This window comes from Salvelinus sp. IW2-2015, linkage group LG15, assembly GCF_002910315.2.
Source record: "Salvelinus sp. IW2-2015 linkage group LG15, ASM291031v2, whole genome shotgun sequence".
In the NCBI taxonomy this organism is placed as follows: Eukaryota; Metazoa; Chordata; class Actinopteri; order Salmoniformes; family Salmonidae; genus Salvelinus; species Salvelinus sp. IW2-2015.
This window is the reverse complement of record NC_036855.1, coordinates 7,330,171-7,337,523: the sequence shown is the minus strand read 5'-3', so window position 1 is coordinate 7,337,523 and position 7,353 is coordinate 7,330,171.

Here is a 7,353-nt window from a genome sequence, read left to right as displayed (position 1 = left end):
AGGTGAATGTTATACAGGACTAAATTGACTCGTACAACACCGGCTCCGATGCTCGTAAACTCCACTTCCTATACACAAATATATTGTCACCTGATTCTAGTCTATGTTGTCACCCCCTAATCATCTGTTTCAGGAAACAACCGCTCAACTTCTGGTAGTAGAATACAGATTCGTTTAGAAATAGGCTGTCAGGTTCGATGATGTCTTCTGTTAGATCCTATAAGTAGCATTCCACCCCTGGGATATTGTGAGTTGCACACATTTGGCCGTCTTTATTATTTTTCAAAAAATGCGCCTTTCCTCGCATGCCTAGTTTTTATTTTGTTGGGATATTGGGTTGTTTGGATCATTGGTTTAGGAGCAACAATTTTTTGGTCTTGCCAAAAGGGAATTTTACAGTTGATTTAAGTCAAAACTGTAACTCGGGCATTCAGTAACGATTCACTTGTCTTCTTCATGGTAATGCCAACTACTCGAGTGAGATGGTGGCTGTTCGTGTTTTAAGGTATTTTTCTGCATGATATAAGATTGTACATGTGCAGATCGATCGTCCTATGTTCTCTCGTGCTGGTGTCTAAGGGAAGCAGACTGGAACGGTTTTTATTTAGAAAACTCTTAAGGATTAAAGAGTATCTTATTTTGTTGGCCACGGGTCTGTTTGCTTATGCTCCATTCCGTTTCTTTTTTTTACTTCCAAACAATACCTAGCGCCAGAAACATGATGAGCATACCACTTTGCTTGAATAATAACTGGAGTAGACTGGTAACTGCAGTAATGTGTTGGTCATTGGATTTGCCCCAAATGTTTTTTTGCAAGGATTCCCTTTAGTGCCTTGTTGCAGAACAAGATGCGACTGTTTGGAATAGTTATTTCCCTGTACAGGCTTCCTTCCTTTTTTTTTTCGTGATTTGTCATTTGTATTCATGCAATTTGGGTTAGTGATTGTGGGCTGTAATTGAACTACAATGTTGTTGATCCATGTCTCAAGGCTTATTCTATCTACATATCACAGCCCATTAAACTCTGTAACTGTTTTAAAAAAATATATGATAAAGTCAACATTGTCATGGGTTTGATAATCGCCTGAGGGTTATTTACCCGGGCTTCCTCTCAGCAACTGAGTTAGGAGACGCCTGTATCTTTGGGTGACTGGGGTACTGGAACACATCAGAAGTGTAATTAATAATCTTCCGCCATGTGCAAGGGATATTCCATGTCTGTTCATTTTTTCCATCTACCAATAGGTGCTTCTTTGCGAGGCAATGGAAAGCCTCCCTGGTCCTTTGTGGTTTGAATCTGTATTTGAATTCCACTGCTCGACTGAGGGACTGACATTAGTTGTTATGTGTGGAGTACAGAGATGAGGTAGTCATACATAATGTTAAACTTTATTGCACACAGAGTGAAATCCATGCAACTTTATTCTGTGACTTGTTAAGGACATTTTACTTATTTTTGGCTTGCCATCACAAAGGGGTTTTATAATTTATTGGACTCAAGACATATAGCTTTTCATTTTTTATTAATAACAAACTTTTTTAGAAAACGATAATTCCACTTTTTGACAATAAGGAGATATTGTGTGTAGTAGGTCGAGATAATTATATATTATTTTGAAAATTCAGGCTTAACAGAACAAAATGTGGAAAAAGTCAAGGGTATGAATACTTTCTGAAGTCACTGTAAGTGTGAATAAGTGGGCGCACGTGGTCTAAGGGGCTCTGCATCTCAGTGCAGAGGCGTCTCTACACGTCCTGGTCGAATCCAGGCTGTAACTACTCCGGCCGTGATGGGAGTCCATAGAGGGTGCACATTGTCCAGGGTTTTGGTCGTGGTAAGGTCCTTCATTGTAATAAAGAATTTGTTCTTAACGACTTGCCTAAATTAAATAAAGGATAAGTTACTTTAAGGCTAAAGTGCCTGTAAATGACCGTATCTTGTCTCTTCTCTGCTCTGTTGTTAGATTGCAGTTCCAGGGGTAGGGGAGCACCCCCTCGCAGTATAACTATCTTCTGGTAATCAGACGCACCCCCGGCCGCCTGCCAGCACCAGAGTACGAATCCAACATCAAACAGATCGGCAGCTTTGCCTCGGTCATGTCCTATTGGGAACATTGTTCTTTGCCTTTCACCTTGCCAGTTTCTAGACTCAGTCTGATCTAGGTTTTTAGTATGGATCTAGGTTCTAGACTAATTCTGTCCTCCGGTCCACAGTGTGGAGCAATTCTGGCGTTTCTAGCAGTTATAAAATGATCGTCCGGGCGACCTGACGGGCCACAGCGACTTCACCTTTCAAAGGAAGGGATTAAACCATGTGGGGAGGGTGGGGTACAAAGATGGTGGGATAATGGGATCAGTTCACTGAGGCCGTTTACCATTGCACATTTCTGTCTCTAAGTGGCTGGCTCTCCATAGAACAAGCGATACGCAGCTGGGTCTTGTCTACTTTAGTTATTCTTTTATTGGGGGAGTGGGATGTCTCGCTTCTGTAATCTTTGAATCTTATCCTTCACCTTATGAGCTCATCAGCTGACCTTAGATCACTGTCTCAAGCCTGTTTATAATGTTATACGATTACCAGGTTGTATTCATTAGGAAGGCAAATAGAAGAAAAACAGACGGGATCAGAAGGGACTGCCTTAAACTAATAAGGAATTGCTCTATTTTTCCTTTTCATTGCAGAATGTTTTGTTTTGTGTGTGCCCTAATGAACATGACATATTTGTTTCCTGCCTAAATGCCCCGTGTCTATTTCTCTTGTGTTCTCTAGGACGACGCTACAAGCTAGGTTGGGAAGTGGATGCATCCGGCTGAGGAAGGGCCGGCGTCTGCGCTGTCTGGGAATGAATCTGCTTCTGGCCAATGCTGGGGAACAGGTTTATGGTGGGGGAGGAAGATCTGTGGCGGCTGTGCGTGTCTGTCGCTTCCAGGTACACAGATACATCGGCCGGACGTGCAAACACACGCAGCACACACACACATTCACTGTTCCAGTGTCTATTGTTGCCAACACTATGCTTCCAGTCATGTTTTCCTCGCATGGAGGACATAATCTCCATCTGGAACAAGACAGCAGTGACAGTCACATTACCCGGATCAGAAGACACTCTTACCGGTAGGGTCCTCAACCTACCCAAACATCTACGGAGTACAAGACAGTCACACGACGCATCAAGTAAATACACACCACACACACAAACCAGAGCTAATGCCTGAAGCTACTAGGCTTTAGCTCAGTAGGCTACACAGTTCTGTGATACCTGGGGGGGGTTCTGTCTGTTCTCAGGGCTGGGAGGACTTCCATGGCTCTGGTGCGCTGTTGGTGGTTCGCTAGTCTCCAAAGCGTGAGTTTCTGCAAGGGAGCGAGCTGCTATGTCTTAATTCATATTCCTAGCATGCACACACTTGGCTTGCCTCATGTTTTTACTTCTGTTGTGTGTTCTGTGCATGGAAATCAATGACACTAGTCATGATCAGTACATTTATTAGTACTACTGTATTAGTAGCTGTGTCAATTATAGGAACTGAGTGTTTCAATAACTAACTGGGTCTGCTGTTTTATGGTTTGTCTTCTCTCTCATATCTCTAGGTTTGTGTGTAGGTGTCTTTTGGATGAAATCCGGAGGAATATACTTTTTAAGGGATCAGTACTGTTTTTACATGGCGACAGCGAGGGAGAGATAGAGAATGGAGAGGGGGGGGACAGTGCAAAAGAGCATTCGCTCCTTTCTATGGCTCATGGATACCATTTGAACTTAACTGAAAAAGAAAATCCACTCTCAGAACACGGAACCAAGGCCGGTTTTGTCGGTTTGTTGGAGCAAATTAGAAAAATGGTTTTTTCATTCTGGCTGTCCAGTCAGAGATGATGAAACCCTCAGTGGGTGTATTTTTCGAGCTACACTGTCCCTGATCTGGCCAACAGAGGGAGCTGTTGGGCCAATGACTGTTGACGGAATTTCTCTAACAGAATATTAAACAAACCCTTCCATAAATAGGTAGATACAGAATATTCATCATTGTGTAGCACTAATCACAGTTCTCTGGTAGAGTTTTTAAATGTACATGCAGAGAAAATGGGTTCTGTTTTTTTTTTTTTTTATCTGCAACTAAACGGGTTGCAGTGGAAGTTATTTTTAGTTATAGTGAGTATTTTTTACTAGCAATTGCTCTTAGTCATTTAAACTAGAAATATTATTGCGTTGCAAAAATATATTTCTAGAAAAGATATGTTCTTTTGAGAAATCTATTTAAGCTTAACGAGAATCGAGACAGGATTCTTATGACCTTTGGACCAGGAAGTCTTCAACAACGGTGGGGGACCATCCTAAAGGGGGATGCGGGTAACGTGAACGGCTCTTTAGAATGGACTGCCCTAGCTGCCTATATTATGTGGCCTGGCCTCGGAGACGGACGCAACCAGATTAAACATTAAAATGCTGCCTTTCAAGATCCCACAGTGAAGATGGATCAGTAAATTACAACTTAACAACAATGTAATAATGTTGTAAATGTTATCTGTGACAACATAATTCTCCAGTGTGGAATGGTGTAGCCTGGGTGTCAGTCTGTTTCCGTCTCTTTGCAACTCCTTTTGGAATGTCATGCAAACAGTTTTTGGCTTGACAATGACTCATGGAGTTTAGTCAAATCACAAACCCAGATCTGGGACAGCTAGAATGGTGGCCCTGCTGTGATATTTTCCCCGGGTAGAAGGAGTCCCTGAACACTGACCTGGAATCTCTTGACCCCCTCCACCATTTTACGTGCTACAGAACAGAAACTGGTCCCAGGCAGAGCTTGGGGCTCTTCCTATTTCTCCATCTGATGATATACCTGCTAGGAATTGGGGTGGGTGGTGCTGGACAAAGGTGTCTTGTCAAATGAGGAAAGTACTGTCTGATGGATATACACCTGATGGATTATAGGCAATAAATGTTGATTATTGCACTGCTGGCTACCAATGCTTCAGTGTTCTTTCTGTGGATGTCACGGTGGCATATGTAGATGAGGAAAACATGTATCTTTCCAACAAAGATTAGTATGAACTGATTGCTCGTCAGTCAATTGTTGGTGATGGGAGCATAAGCCAATTGCAGGTATCTATTAAGTTTTATTGGATTGTATTCTTCTACTAGGACAACTAAATGAGAATAAATAAAGGAAAGGGGTCATGCCATGCAGATAGTACATCTTTGGGTGTCGCTAACTTTGCACTCGCCCAACAACTGTCCATGTGTTCATCATCTCTGATGATGCCTGGCGGCGGTGGCAATCAGGGCGAAGCTGTTGAACACTCGCGATCGGTTATTTGACTCTGCAGTTCTCATGGTCCACTTTTGCTTACCTACATTTTCTCATCTCTGATTGTCTGGTGCCAGTTCAGTTTCAGCTCAATCCAAAGAACATGAATTCTTAAAGAGAGTAGGGAAGAGAATGAGAGAGAGAGAGATGGAATGGTCATGGTATGGGAGTACAGAGAGTAGAGGTCGACCGTTATGAAATTTTTCAACGCCGATACTGATACCTTATTGGAGGACCAAAAACGCCGATAACGATTAATGCGATTTTTGTTCAGATTTATTGTAATAATGAAAATTCACTAACAATATGAATGAACCCTTATTTTTAACTTAATATAATACATAAATAAAATAATTTGCCTTACAAATATAATGAACATGTTTTCAATTTGGTTAAATAATGCAAAACAAAGTGTTGGAGAGAAAGTAAAGTGCAATATGTGCCATGTAAAAAGAAGCTAACGTTAAAGTTCTTGCTCAGAAACATGAGAATATGAAAGCTGGTGTTCTTTTAACCTGAGTTTCAAATATTCCAGGTAAGAAGTTTTGTTGTAGTTATTTATAGGAATTATAGGACTATTTTCTCTCTATGATTGTATTTCATTACCTTTGACTAATTGGATGTTTTATAGGCACTTTTAGTATTGCACGTGTAACAGTATAGCTTTCATCCTCTCCTCAGCCGCTCCTGGGTCGCACTAGGAACACTCGACCAACAGCCACCTCGAAGCAGTGTTACTCATGCAGAGCAAGGGGAACAACTACTCCAAAGTCTCAGGCGAGTGAAGTTGAAACGCTATTAGCTGCACACCTCACTAACTAGCTAGCCATTGTCACATCGGTTACACAGCCTAATCTCGGGAGTTGATAGCTTGAAGTCATAAACAGCGCATGGTTGAAGCATTGGCGAAGAGCTGCTTGGGCAATAAAACCAGAAAGTGCTGTTTGAATGAATGCTTACGAGCTGCTTGGTGCCTTACATCCGCTCAGTCAGACTGGCTCTATCAAATATAGACTTACATTATAACATAATAAACCACAGAATATGGAGCTTAGGTCATATAATATGGTCGATTCCGGAAACTATAAATCTCAAAAACAAACGTTTATTCTTTTAGTGAAATACGGACCCCGTTCGTATTTTATCTAACGGGTGGCATCCATAGTCTAAATATTCCTGTATACATTGCACAACCTTCAATTTATGTCATAATTACGTAAAATTACTGGAAATTTAGTTCAATGAGCCAAGCGGCCAACGTTGCATAAGTTAATACTCTGCTGATCTGGTGCAATGAACGAAGAAGAATGTGAACAATTTACTGGTTAATATTGCTCTGCTAACCTGGATTTCTTTTAGCTAAATAGCAGGTTTAAAAATATATCTCTCTGTCGTAATTGACTTTAAGATAAGGCATTGAATGTTTATGGCTTAGGTACACGTTGGAGCAACGACAAGTCCTTTTTCGCGAATGCGCACTGGCATCGATTATATCGAAGCAGGACACGCTAGATAAACTAGTAATCATCATCAAGCCATTGTAGTTATACATTAGTGATTATGATTGATTGTGATTGTTTTTTATAAGAGTTATGCTAGCTAGCAACTTACCTTGGTCTTACTGCATTCGCGTAACAGGCGGGCTCTCGTGAGGCAGGATGGTTGAGCAGTTGGACTAGTTAAGCTGTAAGGTTGCAAGATTGAATCCCTGAGCTGATAAGGTAAAAATCTTCGGTTACTGGCCCTGACAAGGAAGATTACCACGTTCTAGGGCCGTATGAAAATAATGTGTTTTAACTGACTTGCCTTAGTTAAATAAAGGTGTAAAAAACAACCGGCAAATCGGCGTCCGCATTCGATTTCCCGATTGTTTGAAACTTGTAAAATCAGGCCCTAATTAATCCGGACATTTCCGATTAAAATCGGTTGACGCCTCTAGACAGAGTTTGCGTCCCCGGTTCAGATTCAGTTGTATTCATTGTTCCACAGTATTTATCTGGGTAAGTTTTTGTGGGAGATTTTTCTTCAGTGTCTGTACCAGTAGGACGT